The 27,932-nt window shown below is 39.6% G+C and overlaps 1 long non-coding RNA gene across 1 annotated transcript; it reads right to left on the bottom strand.

Moving 5' to 3' along the window:
- Positions 1 to 697: 697 nt before the first annotated feature.
- On the bottom strand, positions 698 to 3,103 carry LOC113030533 (uncharacterized). The gene is made up of 2 exons (XR_013902457.1): positions 1,697 to 3,103; positions 698 to 1,531 (listed from the first exon to the last, which is right to left on the bottom strand). It is a non-coding gene; the product is annotated as an uncharacterized LOC113030533 (long non-coding RNA).
- Positions 3,104 to 27,932: the final 24,829 nt, after the last annotated feature.

Here is a 27,932-nt window from a genome sequence, read left to right as displayed (position 1 = left end):
TTTCTGAAGTGCACAGGTCCCTATAACAAAGAAGAGATAAGATTTGTGGTAGAAATATTTCAACCCCCAGCTGCTACTAAACCAATTTTCAGGTTGTTGTTCAGAAAAATCTTCACCCAAACTGAAAAACTGGAACAAAAGCAGATAAATCTCTTCCTTTGAATCGTATTTGATCCGTCCGGTTAAGAAGCGGGACTCGCAGTCAAGTTCCTCTGTTGATGTCAGCTCCTTCTCCACTTCACATTCCAGCTGCCTGTCACTGTGTTTTACAGTTTTTCTCAGTCGCTTTGGTGCATTTCTCACAACAGAATTGAACTCTCCACCACTACTAAGGCACTTCTCAAAACAATTAGTGCAAACTGCAAAACATGGTGGATAACTTGCAAAAGTGAGTCACTCCATCAAAAAGAAAAGTCAGGTGTCCAAAATAAGTTGTCAATGCATCAACAACAAATCCCTTGAGCAAAACAGACAATACATTCATCAAAAGCAAGTACTGATACCAAACAAAGTGTCAGGGCTGTCACAATTACAAGTCATTAGACCAGCACCTTTGGTCACAAAATCACATGGTCTGAACATGTTCCCATTGTGACGGATGTCTTTGTAGGTGCTTCCCAATGACATGTCAAGTCCGGACCGCATGCATGGCATGTTGAAAACCATAAATTGTAAAGGACAATCAAGACACTCCATATGCACTCTTGATAATATTTAATTGAAACTGTTCACAGCATTGTGCAAACTGGGGAAATACAGTAAATCAAACATTTTACAGCAAACAAACTCACCTAGACAGTAAACCTCACTGCAGTAGTTACGACTCAAAAAAAACAAACTGAAAAACAGACACTGCTGCATATCAATCATTGATATCTAGACGCTCCCGTCTGTCTGCCCACATATTTGCATCAACATCACAGCGTATGTCAGCTCTATCGATGCATCGGGGAAAGTATCTTCTGGAGTGTCGAATCCACCCTCTGCAGGACTCTGCTGTGATGTCATCACAAGCTGCATCCATAGCTGCTAGCAGGGTCATTTGGGTATGTGGATGCCTGTCATATACCTTCCACCTCCAGGAAGAGAAAAACTCCTCAATTGGATTCAGGAATGGACTGTAAGGAGGAAGAAACTCCATAAGCATCCTGTCGTGTGCTGCAAACCACTGCCTGACTACAGCAGAGTGATGGAAGCTTACATTATCCCAAACCACTACATACATTGTCCGATTGTCACCAGGATCATCCCTTCCATTTTGTGGGATCAGGTCCCTATGAAGAGCATCCAGAAAAGCCAACAGGTGTTGTGAATTGTATGCACCAATACGAGGAATATGGGTGTGAACACCATTCTCTGAGATTGCGGCACACATTGTAATATTCCCTCCTCGTTGGCCTGGGACATCAATGGTGGCTCTTTCACCAATGTGATTCCGTCCACGCCGTCTGCCTTTTGCGAGATTGAATCCCGCTTCGTCAAGATATACAAACATGTGCAGGGGTTCCCTGGCCTCCAACTCCAGGATATGCTTTACAAAGGATGAGAATCAGACAGGTCTGTAATGGTGCATTTGGCAGAACAGATTGTACAGTTGGAATTGTACATAGGATTACAGTAACATGCATAAATGTAGGTTGAGTACATGGCCTAAACTGTTACAGTGAACAGAGGTACATATGCGAACATGTGTTACCTGTACATACTGGTGACGGAGCTCCTTCACTCGATCACTGTTCCGTTCAAATGGCACTCTGTACAATTGCTTCATGGACATTTCATTCCGTCTGAGGACTCTGTCTATGGTGGAAATTGATATTGACTGAATATTTCCGAAGATGGTGTCATCGTTTACGACAGTTCTTTGTATTTCTCTCAGTCTCAAAGCGTTGTTTGCAGCCACCATTGCACAAATTCTTTCCTCTTGCTGCGGAGTCATAAGTCGACCTCTTCCACCTCCTCTAGGTTGTCTGGCAGTCCTTTTTGAGATGCAGATGGGAAAACACACACATGTAAGCGCAAACATGCTTACAGTGATTGTCACAGGACTATCATTCAAAACTCCTTTCTTTACAGCATTACTGTATTGTACCACAGCACACTATGCCACACCTGGGCCAAGTCTGCGCTTCAGTTACAGTACGTCTATGTGTAAGGATCTGTAAGGTCATGTCCTAATGCAAGTCTCCTGTATGACTATGAAAGTGCAGAGCAAATTAGTTTGTGCTGCATACTGTAACTAGATTACGGTGTGCTCACCTGTTTTCCCGACGAAATGTCTGGATGATAGAACTTACAGTAGTTCTCCCAACATTTGGCTGCACCCTTCGACCAGCCTCGGCCATTGTGAGGCCATGGTTTATCACATGATCCACAAGTGTTGCCCTGATTTCGTCAGGAACGTGTCTATGTGGTTGGCCTCTTCTCACCCGGTTTTGTCCTCGTCCTCCACCGATCCTCACTCCTCTTCCACGAGGCTGACGTTCCATGTTCTGCTGTTTTGTAGATTCAGTATGCACCTCATGCCAATCCTGTCTGTTGGTTTACATTGCAGTATATATGTACTTGTGGAGTGGGGGATGCTGTGCCGCGGTTCACCTGTGACTGGGTAGGAGAGGCTTTTCATTGGTTGCAAGTAGGAGTGACACACACCAATTTTCATTAGTGTGAGATAAGGTTCACCTGAGACATGTAGTTTATGGAGATTTTCATGGGAACTCCTCCAAAATAGGGTTTTCAAAATGGGTGTATGAATCGTTTGACAAGCTGTTCAGCAATTTTGAGTGCACTGACACAAGCAATGCAATGAAGACTATTAGTTGTAAGGACAATGACTATTCAGCCGGTACAAGTATGAATAATTGTGACATTCATGATGAAAGAAAGGAGATAGTGATGAATAGGAAGTCAAACGTGACCATTCTTTAGATATTTGTACTCACTCAACTGCTTCATGTCCAAAGGCATTTGCCTTTGGACGCAGTGAACGTGAAACCGCCACAGGGTTGTGCCAAAACGACTACATGTTGTGGTGGTTGAACTAACTGTTGTGCAATGTTTAATTCTGTTGTGAGAAATGCACCAAAGCGACTGAGAAAAACTGTAAAGCAGCTCGTTATTCAGTGGTTCTCATTTACACATTTTTATGTCTGCATTATCAGACAACTTGATGAGCGAAAAAACTGTGATTAAACACAACTCATAAATTGTATGTGTTAACCAGTCAAACAGTAAACCCCGTTCTGCTGCACTGATGAATCAGTCAAATTGCTGCTATCATCAGAAATCATGTGACAATTTGAACCTGCAGTAAAAGAGACTTTACGCTGGTGGTCTCTTTTGGCTCCAATAATGTCAAACCATTGCATTTTCTTCTGGTCTTCTGTGTTCTCTCAGCCCTGATCTCTGTCTTCATATCTGCGTGGTACATTTTGTACAGGACACAGGTAAACAGAATTTGTTTCGTGCAGATCTTAACACAAGCTTGTCCAATTTATTTTGAAACCACAAAGCAAACACAAGCACACACACAAAAAAAAAACCCTCACAGACATTTATAACTGCATCCATGGATACTGTCGACTGGGTAACAGGGAAAAAGCTTGATCACTGGTTTGTTACTTACAGAGGAGAGGCACAGAAACGCTTTAAAAATAGCACTGAGGGTTGTTTAGTCCTATTAATGTAAATTCTGGTAGTTTATTTAATGTTCTTTTTTTCAGCCCCTCCCCCCCCAAAAAACAAAACAACCAAGATCCCAAAATACATTTTTAAATAAATGAAGAGCAATCACTTTTGAAGTGATCTCTCCATCACTGGGGGCTTCCTGCAGACATCCTGTGTGTGTAGGTGTGTGTTTTGTTGGTGGATACACTCACCTTCACCCATTTCCTTGACCCAGTTTCAGCGCTGTGTCTCTGCTGAACCTTTTTTAAAGCTGAAATCCCATTTAAATCCCCTCCAACCCCAGCCCCCCAACATCACTGACCTTCCCTATTGCCCCTTCCCACACACACACACACACACACACACACACACACACACACACACACAGAGAGAGAGAGAGAGAGAGGGGGGGGGGACAGACACTGCATGTTGTCCTCGTTCTGCCTGGCTTCACCAAAGAATTTGGACAGAACACTTGAATTATTCAGTATCACCCCTCCTTCACACACACACACACACATACACACACACACACACACAACGCCGCTCCATCTTCAGGTCTTCCATAGTTCTGAAGTAAATTAAACTCAGGGTAGAAAATATGAATAACTCCACGGATTAAAGTGTTTTTGTCTGTTCACTTACATTTTTAAAAATTTTTTACTCTTCCTCTTTCTCTCTCCGTTAAATGACAGAGTACACGCACTAGAGATTTTTGAACTAAATTTTAGGGAATGTTATTTCGCTGCATTATATATGCTAAATTAGAAATATATGTATGTATAGCATTAAAATGCCTTCCATGACCTGCTTCACAGCTTGTAGAGACACAAAAATGAATGAATACATAATTCGACACAATAAAGATGCTCATTACATGCGTAATGGTGACACTTATTTTGTAAGCCTAAAATAATAATAATCTTTAATTAAATGTTTAGCTTCCATTGAACAGTGGCTTGGTGACAACTACTTACAGTTGAACTCTGAGAAGTCAGAAACATTAATTATTGCCCGCGACAACCAGATATCTCTAATCAAACAGCATCTTGGTTCTCTTGGCTCATTTGTTCACGGAGCCTCAGGTACCTTGGTGTGATGTTTGATTCTGCCATGTCCATAGAACAACACTCTCACCAGTTGATTAGGAAATGCCTTTTTCAGCTAAGAAACATCTCCAAACTGTGAACTTTGCTGTCTAAATCTGAGTTAGAAATGGTTATTCTGCCTTTTCTTTTTCCTTATTAATAAGGAAAAAGAAAAGGCAGAAAATTCAGTTCAGGTTTAGTATTGTGTGGGTATGGAGAAATAGGCTAATAATTTAGTGTAACTTCATCTTGCTTAGATTATTGTAACAGCCTTTTTCTTTGTTTGAGCAAAAGGAATCTTGACCGTCTCCAGTTAGTCCAGAATGCTGCTGCAAGGCTTAAGACACGAAAAAGAGAGCACATTACACCATTTTAAAATCTTGGTACTGACTTTTAAAGCTTTGAATTGTGATGCCCCTGCCTACATTTCTGATCTTTTAGAACCCCACGCTCCCTTCGCAGCCTGAGATCATCTAATCAAAGGCTGTTGGTAGTCCCACAAACTCGTTTTAAGACCAGAGGTGATAGATCTTTTAGAGCGGTGGCCCCCAGGTTGAGGAATGCTCTCCCTCCAGCATTACGTTGCCTTGATTGTATTTATTCTTTTAAAAAGCAGCTTAAGACTCATTTATTTAGGTTGGCTTTTAATTAGATTTGTGCTGTATGTTTGATTATTAATGTATTTTATGTATTTCTGTTTTATATTACTGTGAAGCACTTTGTGGTTTTTATCCTGTGAAAAGTGCTATATAAATAAATTGATTTGATTTTGATTTGATAATGTCGAGCTGGCAGACCTTGGCAGAGAAGATATAAAACCACATGCTATGAATAACTATGAATTAACATATTTAGTCAACTGAAACTTTTTTTGTTTTAGTACTCAAAGTTCCTTCTTTAAAAAGTGCTTCTCAGTTAATCAAGTGTTCTTCCACAGAGCTTTTTAAATACAGCAGCCACTCTTAAAGTGGCTCGCAGGCGCACGAGAAGATGACCTTGAAGGAGAGACGGACCAGATTTAAATGAAAAAAGCTCTTTGATTTCTTTTGACCGTTTCCCTTTGGATCTTTGATATCTTTCTCTAAAGGAGATCACTGTTGTTCCTCCTTGATGCCTGTCCTGTTGTTTTGAACTGACATTGCTACAACAAAGAAAAAAATCCTTAAACAATCAACCTGCATGATGGTGCGCTGGGTAAGTTACAACAACTTGGTTTTCCCTGGTGTTGGTTGGGTTTGGGAGGGGATGCTGTGAGCAGCGTGTGGGGAAGGGGTGTAGCATTGAGCCTGTTTGCAAATTTGCAAATCATTGGTTGAGGCAGGTGTTGGTGTGATTTATCTCTATATGAATAGAATAGAATTGAATTAAATTCACTTTTCCATTTGTTACATCAGTGGATTCATCAGAGACAAATATAATGGAGCTAGCTGGTTAGTGCGCTAACTTCACAATACACTGAGGTCTTCAACATAAATGCAGAGCTGTTATTTCTTTAATCATTTCAGTTAAATTCTGAATGCTTACTGAAGAATCATAAAATTTGTTCTTAAACACATCATCAGTTTTATGATTATAGATCTAGTTTATCAGCGTGTATCACACTGTGGTCTGTTGGTCGTTTGGTAGGCCCCCAGAAAGATACCCTCGGAAACAAACAGCAACAATATCAACAGTCACATAAGAAGATTCCTGTCATCCAGAGTCTGTTATTTAGCTGTTCGTGTGGTTAACAGACGTCCAATAAAGATCACACTACTTTAAATCCCCATACTTTGAAACAACAGCGGACCCAAACAAACCAGAGAACAGGCTGTTAGCGTGGTTATTCATGGTAATCCATATTAGTGGATCATTTTTATTTAAAGGCAAAGTGAAATTTTGTCTTAATTTGGAAAAAAAGGAACATTCTCCAAGCACTTTGGGAATTAGCTATACTCTGTGCTGTTGTGCTGTCTTGTCATCTTTGTCCCTTGACATGTTTTTTTCTCTCTCTCTGTCTCTGGGTTGTTATTTTGGTTTAGTTTCTTCCCCTAGGCCAGGCTTATCAGACAGACCCTGAAGTATTGACGCCAAAATCCCAGTCTAGTTTCTATGCACTGCTCAGCAGGTGGCTGCACACACACACACACACACACACACACACACACACACACACACACACACACACACACACACACACACACACACACACACACACACACAGAAACAGATTTCAATGGTGATGTCCTAAGGGACAACAGCAAAAGAAAAAAATATAAAAAAATAATACCACTGCGGCCTCGCTCATATGGAATTAAAGAGCTTTCCGTCTTCTGTTTCAGATTCTTCTTTAACCTCCAGCTATCCTTCTAACAAGACAGATTTTATAGCCTGTGGTCCATCTTAACACACACACACACACACACACACACACACACACACACACACACACACACACACACACACACACACACACACACACAGATACCTATTAGATTAATGTTTTGCTACGAAAAGCTGCACTTCACCCCTGGGCTGATGAACGTTCTGCCAGCTTATGGCTCAAATATAATTACATTTACTGTAGAATATAGGAGCAAATGTTTTTAATTCTTAACACAGAACAGCTTCAAGCTACAACAATAGTTGTGTTTCACGTCAGGCTCTTATACCGTCAGAGCTCTGACATAAGCAGGGTTGTGAGGGTTTGAAGGAGAGAGCAACGAGCCAAATGGGTAAATAAAAATTTCAAGTTTGAGATTTCTTTTTCTCCAGCTTCAGATTTTCTTTCCTTTATTCACAATACACTGAGGTCATTACTTCATTTATGTGGAGTTTTCTGCTGTACCTCATTAGTACAGTCATGGTGGCAGCAGTTATGTTTTAGGACAAGATAAAATAATTTTAAAATCAAGTAAATACAACCTTAAATGAGTGAGAACATGATTTAATTAATACTTAAATAATAAATATTGAATATTTATTATTTTTAATACACAAGAAATTATTGATTAATACATGGGAAGTATTGCAATATGTCATATTTTGTTGTTCTTGTGCGATTTTATGTACCTAATTTTAAAACCTGCTATGTAATCGTTTCTACAAGTCAAAGACATATTAGTTGTTTTTCTTTTTTTTTCTTGTTTTAATCATTTTTGCTGATTTATTCAATTCCTAAATATTAGTCATTATACAAGAAAAGCAACTAATGTTGCCAAGCCTGCATTGAGAAAATACAATGTGTTCATATGCATCTGAGAAGCAGATGGTTTTATATCCTGATAGTGTCTTTCTTAGAGCTGTAGCAGATATTCAGGCAAAGATACCAAAATAAAAGCTAACTACCTGTGGCATTTATTCAAATGAATTACAGATGGCACAGAGGAGATAAGAAATCTGTAGAGTCTGTCTGGTGTCCTCATCTAAACACGGCAGTGTTGGCGAACAGTTCAGAGGAGATGAACTGTTGGCTTTGAGTACTGCTACAAAGGATGGTGCAGGTATCGTAACTGTCAGTACAAATCAATAAAGATTCCATATGTTAGATTTTTCTTCTTGCGTTTCTTGAAATTACAATATCAATAATATATTGTTTTCTTGTTTTGCAGAAAATGCAAGAGCCAATATAGCGTTAAGCTGAAAACATAGAAATAAATATATGTAATAAAATCAGCAGTTTAAATGCCTGGTATAAAAACCACCCACAAGGCTCATTACTTTTAAATAGCCCCCCCTTTTTGGTCCATTATGCTGCTTTTTACCACCTCTACAACAATGCGCCAACAAAGTGCTTTAGTGCAAGTGGGTTTTTGTTGTTTTTTACAATTGCTGGATAAATGAGATTTAGCTATCTGACACAGTATGAGGTAATATGCGGCAAATGGTTGGATGCATCTGTTGTTTTGAAGCAGGTACAGAGGAGCCACCAAACTTTATTACATTTAAGAAGACCACTCATTAATGCTCACTGGGTCTACTACGGTCTAAAATTTAAGGGGAGATCATCAATCATCTGTCTTCCTTTACCTCGATACTGATACACCGTGTGCTGCAATCAGTGGTTTCTATATTTTTTTATTCCCAAGAGAGACGTCCGTGCCAGGACCTCAAACAGCAGAGGAATTAGTAAGAGAGGAGGACGATACATGAGATATGAACCGAAAGACGGATGAGAGGATGGAAGGATAGATGGAGATGGAGTACAGACAGGAGGTGAGGAGGCGGGAAGCAGTTTGGGAGCTTTCAGACTGCACAGCGAAGAGTTTCAGAGGGGCAAATAGGCATGTGTGTTCAAGTCTATCCATGTGGGAAGCTCAACTGTGTGTGTGTGTAGGTGCGTGTGTCTGTACAGTATGTGAGTGGGTGGATACAGTATGTGCGATAAGGTTTGTGGTTCACAGAAGTTTGGAGAAAAGCAGCAGAAACACAAAAGTAGAAAAAATTATTTTAGAGCATTTGAAACAAAATTGTGTGTGTTTGTGCGTGTGTGTGTTTTTTAAATACAACCACACATACTTTGATTTCAGGCTGGTTTCTGCTTGACATGACCTTCAGTGAAGAGGGAAGCAAAGTCTTCCGGTAACATGATGTCATCTCTGAATAAAACATGCCAAAGCAGAGCAAGAGTTCTCCATTGGAAGAATGATCTCATCGTTTTAAAGCAAAAAAAAAAAAATCTTCTGCTTGGCACAAAAAGGTTTTAACACCGCCGTCATCACACCGTATCACATCTTCAAATATACTGTGACTTCATTTAAAATGCATTTAAAATGCAATAGCAACTCGCACACACTTGGACCCATTATGCACACACATTGTGATTGCAGAATGACTCATAACCCATCATCAAAACTTAATGGTGCACTCGCTGACTGTGTCAGACATTTCTAAAGGGTTCAACAGCTGCACCAGATCTTTGAATCCTGCCCATGGGTGAAGTTAAAAAGCTAAAAATGCTGTTTCTAGTCTTTATGCTAAGCCAGACTTTTGTCCTGTATATCAATCAGACACACGAGAAACATCTGCTGGTATTATTGGAGACATGATGTTTAAATCTTGTCCACCTTCCTATCCTATATTTACAGTATTAGTTGTTTTCACTGGCTGAATTTTGTTCGAAGGCAACTTTTTTTTCAGTGTAACCGGCACAGATGGTGGTCGGAGTTGATGGTGGGCTTGCAAAGCCCTGAAGAGACTGGACTGCAGGTGAGTCCCTCCAGTGGGTCAGTTTTAAATAACCCATTCTGTCCCTCATCTATGTATTAAACCACACCAAAATCTTTCCTTCAATACATTTCTGTGAGCAGTTAAATACCATATTTTTCAGACCCTAAGGTGCACCGGATTATAAGGCGCATTAAGTAAAACAAAACAGTCAGATAAGTCAAACTTTACTCAACTCATTCATCTTGCTTCCTCCACTTCCGTACCATTGATTCATTAATGTTGAATTCTCTCGCAGCTGCTCTATTCCCATGTTGTTGCAGTATATTAATGACTCCTGCCATGCGATTGCATTTGTCCCTAACCATCAGGTACTCTCACGTTAACTTTTATCGAGTGGAAAAAAAGTTAACGTTCATCCTCCAGCTTCACTGTGTTTATGTTACGCTAACATAGCTGTGTCGCTAGCAATCACGTAGCACATCATTATATAGCAGCTAGCCCAACTTCAGTAACCCTACAAACATCACTGCTGTTTAGTTTTCTGTCTTCATTTATGTTGGAAGTGATAGCAGAGCTGTATGTTTTCATTTTTTCACAAATCTCTCAGAACATGCTATATCATGCTTAGGTGGAAGCTAGCCAGCTAACTTCCTGCTAACTTCTAACTCTTTTCAATTTAATAAATTCTGTTTTCATGGATGCCTGGATGTTAAACTTATTTGTTACACCTCATAAAGCAGCAACACTGATCATTTAATTACAGATGAAAGAATTTAGATGGTATTTAAGTCTCAGTGATGTTGCAGTGTTCATTAGACTTTGGGACCTGAAGCGGACGGAGTTTTGGACCCAGATTACTATGAGACGTACCAAAGTCGAACTAAAACATTTTTTGACAGATTTCTGAGCACCGTGTACCACATAAAATCGGTTTGAGGTCAGTAAGTACAACCAGAATTCATACATAAGGCGCACCGGATTATAAGGTGCACTGTTGATTTTTGAGAAAATTAAAGGATTTTAAGGACGCCTTATAGTGCGGAAAATACTGTAATTGAAGTCACTACAAGTGGATAATGTGGTGCACATATTATAAAATGTAAAAAATACATGGTCGCTTGATGTATTGCAGTGTGACGGTTAGCACTGTCGCCTCATAGGTTTGAATCCACAGGCTGACTGGTGCCTTTCTGCTGGAGTTTGTATTGTCTCCTTGTGCCTGCATGGGATCTCCAGATTTCTCCCATAGTCCAAAGACAAGTATGTTAGGTTAGCTGATGATTTGAAATTGGCTATAGGTGTGATTAGTTGCCCATGTTAGCCCTGCAATAGAATGGCAGTCTTTTCAGGTCTTACCCTGCCTTTAAAACCTCTGACAGCAGGGATATCCTCCAGCCCACGGTTGCCCAGACCCTAATCATAGGAAAATGAGTGCATGTGGGGGTGGATATATTGTCGATATGCTTAGTGTGAAAGTGTTTGTGACTCACCTTCTGAGTACTGGAAGCGTTTCATTCATTATATTAAAAAAAACCCTCATGTTTGCATTACCTTTCAATGTATTTGTTGTTCATATTTATTTAGAAAGGGTGACATGTGACCTGCAACTAATAAAGAACAATTTGCATGGCTTTGGTTGGGAGAATATTTGAAAGAAGAGGGGAATTGCACACCAGTCCCTCTTTGTAGTACCACACACACACACACAAAACCAGTAATGACCATGGAAGCATAATGTGCAGCCAGCTCGCTCATTCTTTCTGCAACAACGGCATCATAAAATTATCCATGAGTGATTTGAAATCATCCTCAAGCCCAAAACTGCAGGTGCAAACAGACTGAATGTTTACAGCACCACATCAAAACAAATTTTAAAAAAGGGTGAAGAAAATCATTTAAATGTTCTGAAATAAAGTCATTTATGCTTGGAAAGTTGGCATCTACACCTTCTCAGTCATTTTCATCGCTGATCATTTTAATCAAACTAATGAGAGCAAAGAGGAGAAACTGAACATGCAGTAATTACAGGAGAACATCACGACCTCCTGCGTGCACACCCCGAGCACAGGAAGTGACACGTGAGAGCAGGCAGTGGTTAATTACTATTGGTCCTCCATTGCTGTCCCACCGGGCGTCAGCCTCTGTCGCTCCCGATGCTAAAATAATTAATGCTGTCGCCGTCATACCCGGTCCCTGTAGCCATGGCAATGAGAAGATTTTCCCCCAGGAGCCCTCCCGGTTGTCAAGCAGCAGTTAGTCAATGAGGAGAGTCAGTGAGTGTCTGAGTGAATATACCGTTCAGCAGTGATTGTTGTGAGTGATTTGAGGAATGGCTTAAAGCTGCAGGTACCAGCTGGCTTCAGTGAAGTCAGGTTCTTTGTCTTTTAGAAGGTAATTTGAAAATTTGAAACAATCTGCTGCATCTTATTAGCAAAGAATCATCTTGGGAGGTAAAATGGGACTCAAAACATCTTTCGACTCAACTCACTGAGTTTCCAACACTCAGCCGAAATTTGATTGAAAACTGCTTTCAACAGTCTGTAACAGTCCTGAAATGAAATAGTCCATGTAAGCATTGGATACTTTGAATTTTACGCCTGTGTTTTACTTTTATAATGCTTCCATTGTATTTACAGTGATAAAAGACAGCTTTCAGGCCAGTGTAACCGTGAAAACTAAACTCAAGAGGAGCTTCTATCCCCAAGCATCCGGGCCCTAAACACACACACACCCGCCCTCTCACATCATCTCTAATTGACTGAGACAGGACTCTTCCAGACACTCTAAACCCAGGCACAATGTACATTTCAAATTCCTTTAATTTTAAATATGTTTATATTGTCTATTCTGTAAGATAGTCAGATGTCTATTCTTATTAATGTACAGAATTCACCTGCCTGCTGCTACTACTGCACATTCACCCAATGTATATACTATATACATATAATGTTCTTCCTCTACCCCCCCCCCCCATTTTTGCACATGTCGAGGAGCGTGTCAGGCTACATTTCACTGTGTCTTATACTTGTATAACTATGCATGTGACAAATGTTGCTGAAACAACAAAGTAATAAAAAGATAAATCTATCTGATCGAGAAATCACTCATCTTTGGAAAAGAGAGTTTATTACAGAGAAATGGCTCTTTCCAAAATAAAAGCTATACTATACGCTTCTTCTGGGCTATATTCTCAGCAGCATATTAAACATATCAGGTCCCCATAAGGAGAATCCTGTGCTAACGGCTGTCTAAATGACTCGGGTAAAGTTTGTAGCATGCGTGCTTGTTGTTTTTGTCTGCTTCCACTTGTCTTTGCACTCGGATGATGTCGGCGTAAATGTGCAGTCATATTCGTTGTGTTCCCACTAGTGCTGTCAGCGTTAATCTCGTTGAAATGACGTTAACACCACAACACGGCAAATCTCCGTTAACGAGCTACCGCCGATCGCCCCGTGCGTGGGGCTGGATGGCCAACACGTTAACGAGCTAACTGCGCTAACACACTAGTTCCCACCAATGTAATTGAGCATTGCATGGCACATCCAACATACTGTTTTACTTTAGTCCATGACTCGCTTACCTTCAGGGTCATACATCACATGAAAACCAAAATAATTCCAAACGCCAGATCTGAATGAGGGTGGGGGAGGTTCAATTTGCCATGTTGCAAGGAGAGCTTAACTTCTGTCTCGCTAGCTTGCCCTGCGGTCAGTGAATCTGTGTTCGACTACTCCGCCTAAGCTGCACTGTCGAGCGCAGATCCACTGAGCGCTGAACACAGACAGCATAGTCAGAAGGAAAGTTGATAAAATTAATTAAACATTTTGTATTGTTCGATACATATGCGTACCGAACCGAAAGCACTGTATCGCTGTATCGAACGGTTCAATATCGATACGAATGTTGTTGCACCCCTAATATATATATATATATATATATATATATATATATATATATATATATATATATATATATATATATATATTAGGGGTGCAACGATATTCGTATCGATATTGAACCGTTCGATACAGTGCTTTCGGTTCGGTACGCATATGTATCGAACAATACAAATGGGAACACAACGAATATGACTGCACATTTACGCCGGCATCATCCTAGTGCAAAGACAAGTGGAAGCAGAAAAAAAACAAGCAAGCATGCTACTAACTTTAGCCGAGTCATTTAGACAGCTGTTTAATATGCTGCTGAGAATATAGCCCAGAAGAAGCGGATAGTATAGCTTTTATTTTGGAAAGAGACATTTCTCTGTAATAAACTCTCTTTTCCAAAGATGAGTGATTCCTCAATCAGATACAGGGCTTGCAATATCGCTAGCCCAACGTCCCGGGGCTAGCGATTCTTTCAGTCGGGCTACCAAAATCTATCTCTGCCCTGCCCGTCGGGCTATTGTAGGAAGGAAAAATATATGTCAATGCTTTTGCATTCTTTCAGAAATGTAGCTGGGTAATTATGTCATTGGCATCGGTGAGCCACTGTCAATATGTGACATATTGAAGTCGCGTTTGAATTTGCGCTTGTTTTTTTGCTTTCACTTTGCAATCGTGCGAACTGTGTATAGAGAGCGACAGCACTGATCTGTGAGTGATGATAATTTGTGCACCAATTCCTCTGACATCGTCTTATTAATTGTTAGCTTACTATGCAAACATGACAAGTGAAATCTCCCGCAGCTTAAACATGTGAGAGGTTGATCGCGCAGAGAATCGCTGAGCTTATGTAAGATAAGATAAAGATAAGATAACCTTTATTAGGTGAGTGCGTGTGTAAAAGCAGCAGGATTTATATTTGACTACGATGACCTGGATGACTGAGAATCTTCACAGACAGATATATATTTTAGTTCTGCTGAGCCAAATAAGACAGGTCAGGGTGAAGAAGTGACAGCCAAAGAAAAGCTTACCACAAAACGGAGAAGTTATGACAAATCAGACTATAAGGCAAAAAGAAAGTGCAGCTTTATGGTTTCATGGACAAAAGAATTTCTGTGGCTGCAATATGACGAGCTAAATAACCAGGGCTGCACATAAGTGGTCCGCAGGTGCGCATTCGCTGTCAAAATAAAAAACACGCACAAGGGTTAGGGTTAAATTTAAAAACTGTACTTTTGAGTTAAAATATATATTTATAATTTTAATAAATGACAAATTAAAAAGGCATGAACATTTTTTTTGTATCGAAAAAATATCGAACCGTGACACCAAAGTATCGAACCGAACCGAACCGTGAATTTTGTGTATCGTTGCACCCCTAATATATATATATATATATATGTGTGTGTGTGTGTGTGTGTGTGTGTGTGTGTGTGTGTGTGTGTGTAGAGAGAGATCCTGTTTCTGAACCATTACAATATGTATTTAAACTACTCATCTGCTGTCTACACTTGTTGTGTTACTGCCTCCAAAAGATTGTTATATGTCGTTGCTTCTATGATCATTTTAGAGAAACTGAGCTTCTCCAAGCCTCTTAAAACCACTGCCAAGACAAAGCCTTCCCACACCAAAGGTGGACAATGGTGCCCACACTGACCGAAGACACTTCAACATGTTCTCAAGAGAGCGTCTCCATTCTGAGTCACATTAGCAGCTCTTGTTCCGTCTGTGATAATCTTGCACCATTTCAAGTCACATTGACTGTCATTCTTCTTCCCCACAGTAATCTCCTACAATCTTCCCATGATGTCCTCCATGTTGTCCTCTTCCTCCTCTGCTTTCATATCCGTCAACTGCATTAGCCTTTATGGATTACACTGAAATGACTATACAGCCAAACAATTTGTGACAATGCACTTGAAAAAGATTATAGGACACATGACAAGCGCATGTGTGTGTGCGCATGTGCACGTGTGTGGATCAGAAGTTGTCCTGTGGTCCTCTGTTTTCTGCTGGACCCTCTAATCCTTTTAAATCAGCTTTGTTAATCCCACTTTCTTCTCACTGCGCCCGTGACTTCATGCAGGCACATACAAGAGTTCTCACTACTGTGTATGCGAGCTGTGTTTTCTTCACGTTTCAAAACGACCTTTTTAGATTTAACAAAATACATTTGTTAGTTTAAAAACAGAGAGTTCCCACTTTTTATATAATATACATGAAAAGTACTTGATGAAAACTTGCACATATGTTCAAGCACCAAAGGTTTTCCAGCAGAACATTGTATTATTTACAAAAAAAGGTTTTATGTTATTCTAAAGCACTGATCAGTCAGTTATAACACTGAACAAAGGTTTTAGGTAGTTTACCTGAGGAGGATTCTAACATATCACACAATACCAACACAAAGAGAAGGATTTTTAAAAAATCTTTTTTCATTTCATTTTGAAGCATGACAATCCCAGAAGTGGTGTTAAAGTCTATCTTCAGCTACATAAAATAAGAGTTCTGTCAGCAGATATTATCTAACTGTCGTGGACAAGAGGAGAGAGGAGATGAGACAACCTAAATCCTAAGTGTTCCTAAACGCTTAAACTCCCTACCTGCCAAAGTCTTGAAAGACTGAGCAAAGACGCACCAAAGCTGATCTGTGCTGTTTTTAAAGGGTGGTATCGAATAATGGTAAACAATCATAATTTTGTAAAAACCATTCATACCTTTATGATTAACTTTTACAAACATTGCTAATTAATGTAGGTTCAGAAACAATATACTGATTGTTAATGACCGCTAGTTAATATTAACACTCAATTATGAGTCAGTCACACTGGAGTAAAAAATTAAGATGGCAGCCTCCCTGTGCCCACCGACTGAACTGATCCTTTTGGGTTCGGCAACCAATTGTAAGTATCTTTTAATTCCAAGGTGACTCCACAGATCGGATTACCAATCACGAGTGATTACGATCACTTTTGGACAGACTGGCAAAAGGTTTCCAAATAACTGCCTAATCTAATATACAAATGCAGAGAGACTGCCAATAAAAAATAGATAGATAGATAGCTAGATAGATAGCTAGATAGATAGATAGATAGATAGATAGATAGATAGATAGATAGATAGATAGATAGATAGATAGATAGATAGATAGATAGATAGATAGATAGATAGATAGATAGATAGATAGATAGATAGATAGATAGATAGATAGATAGATAGAATCAAGGTTGTTTGTGGGAGCATTTCTGGATTTCTGTTCCAAACTTTACAAATCTGTTGATGTTTACATAAAAATGAATTAATTTTCACATATTTATCACAGTGAATTGCCCTAGTATTGTAAACAGTGCACGTTATTGACAACTTAACCCAATCAGTTGCAGACTAATTGCAGACTAATTCTGGCTTATTGCCCTTTCATCAACATCTTGATGCTCCAAAGTTACTTTTTAAAAACTGGGTGGTTGCAGACCTAGTCTACGAAGCAATCATATCAAAGGCAAATCGCAAGTTCATTGTATACGGTCACAGTAATTTTGGTCCTGCTCTGCACTTCCTAGTGCATTTTGAAATAAATTTTAATTTGTTATCTAAAATTGTTCTTAATAAGCTTATTTGCCACTGCAGCGATATCCTATACTTGATGTACTGTATCTATAAGATGTGATCACATGTCAGACTCCAACTTTTTAGAGCTCTTGCCATAAAGACAAGGTGTAAGAAAGAGAAGAGCAGCCGTGTTTTAACAGACAGAGAAACACTGTTTCTATGTTTGTGGCGTGTTTTTAATTTAGAGTCTGTTAAAAGTGTTAAGACTTTGGAGGAAAGAAACTTTTTTTGGCATTGCAAGTGTTATATGGACTAAATGGACGCCATCACCAGCACTCACCAGAACATGCACTCACACGCCACACTTTTCCAGTGCCATGTTCAAAAGCGTGCTTGAAAGTCAACCATGCAATTAGCCAGATATGTAGCCATTATGACATGTCATCAGGAGCAGGAAGAACAGCTTGTAATTATGAGCTTCTTAATATATATATATTTGCTTATTTCCCTACTGTGAGATAGTTCTTGTGCTACCACGGGGATTTTTGACTATTTTATTTTTTAAGTTCTGCAACTTTGCCCTGTTTCACCTTCACCAAATCACTTTCAGATATTCCCTGCAACTCACCCACCGCCCCCTTCCCAAAGATCTGTTTATGAAGGCAGAGTCTTTGAACCCCAGCAGTCTTTATAGTTCAGAGGCTGTGAGGTGGCAGCTGATAATGTCAGTGCTAATGATACTTCAACCTGGTAAACAGTCAAAACACTTCGGCGCTGCCAGCTCACTGAGGCCAAGGTGGCGGCGCTACTGAATTCTAATTTCGGAGAAGTTAGGTGGGGTGAATGTTTGAAGATTGCAATGAAAGAAGGGGGTAGTGCTTTCAGAATCATAAATGTATTCATGGGAAAACAAAGATGAATCAGACAAACAGCCCAAAGTTGCGATGCTTTTGAGTTGTTGCAGAAGTGACGAGAGAGTGTAACCCCAGGGACAGAAACCACGGGAAGCTCCCTTTTTCCAACTCAAATCCTGAGGATTGAAATAAAGAGAGAAAGGAGATTATAATGAGAGCTGTGTTTTGGGGGGATTTTTTTGCATGCAGCTGTGTCCCGTATCCGGCTCCTGCCCCTGTGAGGGTAGCAGCTCGCCCTTAAGGGCTGAAGGTCAGGGGGTGTGAACCTGCACGTCCCAATTTTTACAGTCTATAGAGGATTCACTGTTATTGTCAGTTCATGCCTTGGGCCCTCTGCACACAATCGCTAAAATGAGCAGTGCTCACCACAGGGTGGAGTCATTTTAGGTCACCAGTGTGCGGCACTGATGCAGCGTAGTCATCCTTCAAAGATCATGTTATGAAACAAAGAAAAACCTGTTTTGTTCGTCCCCGATGACATGAACCCAGAGTCTCATTGACTGTGCATTGAAGCTCTCTCAGACTCAGGTCAGGGGTGACGAACACTGAGCGCAGTGGTGAGGTGACCTTATTTGCATTGGAAAAAACAAAACAGCAGATGAACCATGAAGTAAACTTGACTATGTTCAGAGAGCATCTCAGTGAGATGTTACATTTTTATTGCTGCTTCTTTGATTTTTTTTTGTAGCTAAAGTGATGCTCAAACTTGTGACATATCCTGTATTCAGCCCTACTCCTCTTACTGCTTAGTTCAGGTTCTTTGTCTTTCGAAGGAATTCACCCTTTTCAGCTGCTTCCTTCGGTCTTCAGAGACGTCTTCCTACAGGCTGCTGCTGCAAAGCTGCTATCTAGTTATTTCAGGTTTGTGGATTCACTGTGTGTATTTCTGCCTTATATTTATCTACAGTCAATTTATGCCACGATTTAACCTAGTTTTCTACTCCCATGTTAGTTCTACTGTTCTTCACAATTAGTGTTCAACACTAACTGGCTGTTAGTTAGGAATTAGCGTCCTCTCCCACAGTAAAACGCTCTGGTAATAACTGTTGGTCTCTTCCCTCTCTCCCGTCTGAAAAAATACATAAATACATCAAAGCAATTCAATTAGATGCCCACGAAACACAAAAGAGAGATTATAAATTTAAGCAAATAAGGCTTCAGTAAATAGGCAGGTTCATCACAGGCTGGGTAATTAGGAATATTTTTGAATGGATTTTGAATCCAGCCCTCAAAGTGTTGCTGACTTGCTGCTGTCCTGCCATGTTGTTCTAAAAAATAATAAATTAAATGAAATAATACAGTTTAAATATTAAAATCCAATGTGTGATTTAAGTCATCCCTTATTTATTTTCAGGAGCATATTCAATAATGTAAAATAAGCTGTTGTCAAAGGCTCAAAGTTTTATTGTGATTGAGTCTTTTCCACAGTGTGAAGCAGGTTGCATGAACTCTCCAACCACGACCCTAAAGTGATTGTGCAGCTGTAAGGTCTACACCAGGTGTCCACATGAAGCTCTTTCCAAATGATTTTGAGTTTCAGTTTTGTGAAATGTTATGTCTGTCCATGGGAAATTTCACATGCTTTCGTACTCAGATGGGAATCAAAGAAAAATTCCTCCATTTACAAAACTTAAACAGGCCACACGCAATGCCGCCTTCAGACGGTGCTGCTTTTATGAAAGCTGCACTCATTACCCACAGACCCGATTAATAATGATTTATCTCCCGCTCCTGCTCGCAGGTTGAAGGATTCACTGTGTAGAAATGTGAGAAAAGACAAATAAATAAGGGCAAATAAATAACCTGCCAGAAACACATGAAACTGATAAGAGACACAGATTTAGTGTAAAAGTTAAAGTTATGGGTAATAACGGTGCTTTCAGACTTTCACAGAAGAAAATATCAACATTTTCGCAGCCTCGGGGGCAGAAAACCCAGATCAAGAGCTACTGTCTTTTTATCTTCCAGTGCAAAATGCAAACACTGAAGCGGTTGGCAGTTATAGAGCAATTAGAGCGAGAATAAATCAATACCTCGCAGAATACGACACAGTGAAAAGGTTTCCTTTCACACAAGCCATGAAGTATTACGCTAGGTTAAGAAAAATATTTAGTGATGAGAGATGTGAACTGTAGGTTGGTAATTACACTGCAGGGAGCTCACAATCAATAATCCCTGTCAGAACTGTTTATATAGCAGGAATACAAATATGTGCCAGTAACACGTTTAATGCAGAGTTCTGATCCTGTGTCAGGCCACGTGCTTATAATCAAACGCATTTGATTAACTGATCATCAGCGTGATCAGTTAATAAGTGTGAGCAGCTCTGGTTTTAGCAGTTTGCTGATCTGGCGCATTCAGGTGTGTGTGAACACAAGGCCACCATCTTCCCACGAGCAGACATCCCAGCAAATACACTCCAAGGTCAGACCGTGCAACAATCAGAAAAACTGCAAAACCAAATGAAAAATCTCAACAGCTCAGACTCTACAGGCCACAGGTAGCATGTTAAGTGTTAAAGTTCATGGCAGTACAGTTAGAAGAAATTTAAAGTGTGGTTTGTTTCTTCTCTCTACTGAGAGGATGGCAGCACAGCTTGGGTTTGCAAAGTTGCATCAGGATATAACAACAAGACAACAAATTAAACCAAAGTGGAGATTTTTTTTTACAATTATTGCACAGTGCAAAAAACATACAGTCATATAGAAAACCATTACTTCCAGTTATTGCTGCTAAGGCTGGTTACACAGTCTTGTGACCACTGGGACTGCATAGATGCAGTGGTGCTCATGATGTCTTGTGTGGCAAGTGGTTACACCCACCAACCTAAAAAAAATTTATATTTTGTAAACCCTTTAGATTACACCTTAATTGTTTAATTAAATCAAGCAAAACTACATAAATTGTGTCTTTGTTCGATAAATTATGGTCCCTAACTGTACATCAGCAGAAAACACAGTGGTATGATGTAAAAATAAAATAGTAGATGGAAAAACAAGACTTCCCATTTTCAAACAAAAAGTAAGTCTGCAGACAGAGTTTTCCTTTTTCCCACTTATTTCTTGGACTCAGTATGAGAAGAAAATGAGAATGTGACCCTGCAGCCTTCACAGTGCAGCATGTCGGTGATGGGAAATGGGGGGGAGTTCTGTGGCATTTTGTTAAGTTGGTGATTGGCCACAGCGGGAGCTGATTGATTCAATTAAACCAACACCTGCTGTGACATATGAACTCCATTCTAGCTATTCCCAGCCAAATGTTGCGCATGACACACACATGCACACACACACACACATCCTTATACATCAATATTATTTTGAGAACTTACAATATACAATGTCTCTTTCATTGTTTGCACTGAAATAAATCAAGCTCATACACTCGGGTAATCCTTATAGTTGGTTGTTTTTAACCGACTGCACTGTTTCTTTCAGTTTAATTAGTCTGACAGCACAGACAGAGAAATGTTACCGCTGACAAAATTGAGATTTTTTTTCTTTTTATTGGTGCAATGCAAATGTTAACCTTTTCCAAGCACTTGATTTATTTAATGAAGAAACGTTTCCCCGCTGTACCTACCACAGTCAAATTTCAGCACGTGTCGGCAGCAGGCTGATATTTCTCCCTACTTGCTTATAAAACAGGCAGTAATCATAAAGGATAAAGCCGGTATAATTTTTCTGCATTTTCTTGCTTTTAACAGGAGCTCCTTTCATTCAAATATAATGCTAATATTACATTATTACATGGATGCTAAAAACCCTATAGATTTTAATATTGCAATAACAGTTTATTAAAAAACAACCTATATCAGACATTAGGGCTTTGTCAAAAGTGGTGAAAGTGTTCTTATCCACTGACGTGGGACTTATTAGCTTGTAATATGTTTGGGCAGCAGTTGAGCTCTGTGGCAGAGTTGGGAATAAGCTATATGAGATAAGAGAAGATTACTTTATGGTCTTTGGTAGGAGAAAATCATCCTGCATTGGGCAACAAAATACACAGCAACAAATATCAAGACAAAAACTCTAATAGGTACACTTTCTTTAAAAAACAGACCTAGAATAAATAATTAATATACAATAATTACCTTGAAGCCTCTTTACTTCTCTGTTGTTCAGTCACAGGCTGAACTCTGTGTCAGACTTTGGCTATGCAGGAAACACTCGATAACAAGATCATTGTTTAACTCTTATAAAGAGATTTGTCGATTAAAAGTGGTAGATTTCAAAATGAGTTAAAATAATACCCTGATAGCACTTGAATGCTAAAAGTATTCCTTGCAATGCACATCTGGACGTCGCTATTTTAAGCCTTAAGTGAAGTGAAGGTGGTACTTCTACCTCTGCAAATAAATTTCGCACACAGGTGAGGACTGCACCAAAGGTCTGAAAATAATGATCACCCTCTCAATATAGACCACATTAGCATCACATTAACCTTTGGGAAGTGTGTGTGTGTGTGTGTGTGTGTGTGTGTGTGTGTGTGTGTGTGTGTGTGTGTGTGTGTGTGTGTGTGTGTGTGTGTGTGTGTGTGTGTGTGTGTGTGTGTGTGTGTGTGTTCAGAAAGAGAGTTTGAGGAGAAAGGGGTCAAATATTTTTCTCCTCCTCCTCTCTTTACGTCTTCTTCTACACACATACCTTTGTTCCTTTCTCTCCCCTAATATTCCTCTTTTATATATAGGTTGACTGAGTTAACCTTCCTGCCTTCTTGGGACCTTTTTGTGCCACTGCTATGTGTTAAATGGCTGCCATTTCCACTGTGTTCAGTGGAATATAACCAAACTTGCCACAGGATAGTTTTTACCTGTCAATGTTAATATTCCAGTGTGAATTCCTTAAATCAGCCTAAAATGGCTGAGCAGCAGAAATCCCCACACCCATCACCCTGGGGACCATTTTCTGCCCATTGACTTCCATTATAAACGCTATTTTTCAACCCCAAATTATCATCATATGATTTTATTTTTTCTTCTTTTCTTGGATGTCAATGAAGACTCAGGGCCTTGAAGTTTTAATTTTTAAATTGCAAAAAAAATGCAAAAAAAATAATGGCAGGTCAAAATGTATGTTGGTGCCAATCTTTGGTCCATCTAAAGGCCTACTTATAATGACAATCACATATTACTTCAACTGGTTTTTGTGGAAATATTTAGTTTCGTTTTTTGGTTTTTGGGGCTTATAACACAGGGCGCTCATGTAATAACACTGGGATTTGAAGGGTTAAAACAACGAAAATATAATTAAAACTTTACATGAATATTTCAGGGAGAAGTAGTTTTACAAGGTTGGCTAATTTAAAGTGGAATAAAATATGGATATATGGTCTTTTTATGGCGTGGCTGAGAATGGTCCCTAGGGTGATGGGTGTGAGTTTTTTAAAGGATGGCAGGAGGGTTAAGCCCACAGTAATGGCTGACTTAGGCTTCTCTGATCAGTCATTGTGGAGCTTTGTAGAGAGGAAGCTACGTAAAGTGGATGATGAAGTTTTCAGCAGTCATGCTTTTTGGTGGTGATAATAAACTTTTGGTTCCTGCTGTTCTACATGTGATGCCACCCATGATCCAAATAAACTTTTTTCCTCCTCCTGACCCAGAAGGAAAAAAGGTTGTTTAGTTTTTTTGTTTGTTTGGTTTTTCAAACATTTGTCCCTCAAGTTTTTGCACTCTCTCACAGCCATTTATTACAACTATGATGATTATTGCTTATACTGAAATAATGGTTATTTCTCTCAATGACCCAGTCATGCACTGTAACATTAAACTAGCTCTAATTTTCATGGTAGTTTCATGTTAATGGAGAGAAACCGAATATCAACTAAAAATCCAAAACAAGCACATGACATAAAAGTTCTAAATTGATTTATATGATTTATATGAGTGAAATAAGGATTTGATCCACAAGCAAAGCCTGACTTGGTGGAGAGGAAAGTTTAAGCCTCATCTTAAAATCTCCTGGACCCAAATTGGGAGCCGATTCCAGTGGATCCTCCCACTCTACTGTTGAAAACTCTAGGAACTACAAGTATCCCTATATCCAAATCCCATTGGGATAATATGATCCTTTATAAGTGAGAAGAAGCATTTTTAATTCAATTGTGAATCTAACAGGAAGCCAGTGGGGGAAGAAAAAGCTATCATGGGGGAAATATGATCTCTTGTTCTAGGCTCTGTTAGTGCTCTCACCTCAGTGTTTTGGATCAACTGGAGGCATTTCAGGGAGCTTTTAGAACAGCCTGATGAATAAAAAAGGAATGCTACTGAACAACCTGAGAACAACACCTAGAAACTGTAACAGCTGTGTGTAAAATTGAATATTAATTAAAAGTAGAATATTGTACACTTCTTTAGGAAGGCTGGCATTCAGATGGCTAGATGTTGTTGGTAGGCACCACAGAAGCAACATGTTTTGATGTCTAAATACTGCGTATAATGTAAGAAGCTGTTTCTCTATAGAAAGCAATAGTCAAAAATGTATTGCAATATCAAACCCCTGTGTGTGAAAATTTGAAAAGCACCTTCAAACCCAAATCTGTTTTTTTTTTCTCTTTGTTTTGTACAAAAAACTGAAAAGCTTGATTCTAAATATATCTTTGCTGCCATTTCTTCCTTGGTCTCACTTTTCTCTCCATGAAACATCTAGGGAGTGATTACACCTCCATCTCTCTCTGTCAAACTGAGACTCAAAGTCACACCCTAGTTTCACACACGCACACCTGCACACGCACACACACACACACAGAGGGGGATGCCAGTATGTTTCTGGTGCAGTGAACTGTCCTTGTGTGTCTGACTGACAGCTACCTCACTGTCAGTAAATATGGGATTTATGGAGTACAGTAACTGGCCTCGGGTGCCACATTAGACTATATTAATCCATCACACATTTATATGGCTGCAACTGACAAAAAAAGGCAACGTGTAAAATTCTTTTTGCCCTCTGGCTTTAACTCAATCAATAAAATGTTCCTATTTTTGTGGAAATCGGTTTAAGGTTGATAGTTTGATTTACGGGAAAAAAAAAAGATTGAACATGAACTTCACACTGCAACAGCTGAACATGGTGTAACTTTGGAAAATCTCATCAGTCAGTAGCAGTAATCACAGTCGCATCAGTTTATCCAACATGGCATGCGATGTGGAGTCTTATCATTTTTTTTGTACATTTTTTTTCTTGTGGATTTCACTGTGTAAGTATTTGAAAAATTGCTCATATAATTTTGACTTACTCTTAAAACTGCAATACACTTAGAGATGTACAGTATTTACAGTATTCGTTGAAGCATCTTTACCCTTCCCTATGACCACATTTGTCTCCGCCCATCAGGGACCCTCATGCTGACTTTAACATCGTCACTCTGCTAATGTGTTTGTATTATTCTAATCATAGCTCTGTAGCTAGCCACCAGCCAGCCCAAATTCAATACCCCTACAAATGTTGTTTTTCTATCTTCGTTTATGTCTAAAGTGGTGCTGTCAGCGATAATCTCGTTAAAATGACGTTAATGCCATAACCGCATTAAAGTGGCAAATCTCTGTTAGTGAGTTTTTGCGGCGGTGTGCGTGGGGCTGTACGCCGCTAGCATTAACGAGCTAACCGCGCTAACGCATTGATGCGGTGCAGCCCCATGCACGGGGCGATCCACACATACTCACTAACGGAGATTTACCACATTAATGCGGTTATGGCATTAACGTTATTTTAACGAAATTAATGCTGACAGTCTAAAGTGATAGCAGACCTGAATGTCACCTTTAGAGGGAAACTAGCAGGATAACTTCTTGCTAACTACAAGCACCATTAAACTTCACAAATCCTCTTTTTTTATGGTTGCCTGGGTGTAAAACTTTATTGCAACAGGAGTGCAGCCACACTGAACATTTGATTAGAGATGAAGGAATCTGGGCTATTTTGAACTGTGATACCACTGTGTTTGCTTGAGCGTGGGAACCGAAAAGAGTTTGGACCTTGAAATGGCTAAAAATGTCAGACTTCAGAGGTGGATTGGCCCCACCCACCACCCATACTGGATATGTGAAAGAAAATGGATGGATAATTTTTATACCTTCTTTCATCTTTTAAACAAAGCAATATGCACATGACAATCATAGCAGAATAATAAAGGCTTATTTTATGGATGAAAGTATCAAAGTTCGAGATCCTAATGTTTCAGTTCATGTGTTTTCTGTCCTGTTCTCATAGGTGTATAAAATCAAGTAGCCAGCCATAAAGTAAGCTTTTATGAGAGAATTGGATTTTTACATTTATGAAAGAATGAATTGTTCTAAAGAGCCCATTTAAAAATTCTACTGTAATAGGATGCCAGTGTTGGGACAAGCTAGAAATGTGTTCCCTTCGAGAGATTCCCCGATCGACTGTAAGTGGTAGTATTGCAAAGTGGTAACATATAGCAACTATAACTCAGCCACAAAGTTACAGAGTGTTGAGGTGCGTAAAAGTCGCTAACGCTCTGTTGACTCAGACCTCTGGCATTAACATCAGCACAAACACTGCCCCCCAGGAGCTTCACGGCATGGCTTTCCATGGCCGAGCAGCTCCTGGAGGTGCAATGTGTAGGTGGCCCAGTACTTTGTCCATGTAGTGCATCTTGAATGCTCATGCTGCTATTACATTTAAAAACTGCCTTTCGTTCAAGTGTGTGCGTGCACGTTTGTGTGTGTGTGTCCATCTTCCCTCCTCTCTTCTCCCTCACAGTTTTAAGCCAGTGCTGAGCCACTAATGGAGGACAGGCCTGTTAGAGCAACACGCTACGCTATACTGACAATACTCAAGGCATACACACACACACGCACGCACAGAAAAAAGATATCGCACAAAAATTCCCCAAATACGGAGGACATATAAATGCAGACAGCAACTATTTACTTCTACAAGAGCTGCACACAAATCCGACTACACAGCCTCACATGCATCCCAGCAGAGTACACCACCATGGCAACAGCCTCCAAAGAGTTAATCTATTCAGCGATGCAGCAGTGCGCCCAATTCTGCCTTCATTTGTTTGTCAGTCCTCCTGAAGGTGACGAGAAACCAGCAGAACAGACGTTTCATAGTTTATGTTGCTCGAAAAGCAGCATCATACAGCACAGTTTTATTCTGAGGAACAAAGTTCTTCACACCACAGGAAGATGGGCGCTGTTATAAATGCTGCTGAAGAAATTCATGATGTGTATTGGTAGCAGCAGTGTGCCATGAAAATATACATGTAAGCTTTGAGACACTGTTGCAATCCTTTAACGCACATCACACGTAGACATATATCCTCATTTAATGCAAGTATTAAAAATTGATTTCACACCTTTTTTTTCATTTTTATGTTTTTCCATGTCATGTGTATGTTTCCATGGATACCAGGACAAACATTTACCTTCAGATCATCAATTATTTAGTAAAGGTCATTTTCTAATTTTAACTTGAAATGCCAAATTCAGTATCTGACTTCCACAGTAATGAAAAACTCAGTCATCATTAGACTGACTCATCAATTCATTCTCGCTTTTGTCCTATAAAGTGTCTGTTTACCTCTGTGACAGTCAAACCTAATCAAATATAACTGGTCAATATATGATAGTGGACTATAAACGGAAACCAGGATGTTTACGGCTCTGTTGTCAAACGGTTCTGCATTTTAATATGCGGACATCACCGTATAGCAAT

Source organism: Astatotilapia calliptera, chromosome 16, assembly GCF_964374335.1.
Source record: "Astatotilapia calliptera chromosome 16, fAstCal68.1, whole genome shotgun sequence".
Lineage (NCBI taxonomy): Eukaryota > Metazoa > Chordata > Actinopteri > Cichliformes > Cichlidae > Astatotilapia > Astatotilapia calliptera.
This window is presented reverse-complemented; position numbering and strand designations above follow the sequence as displayed.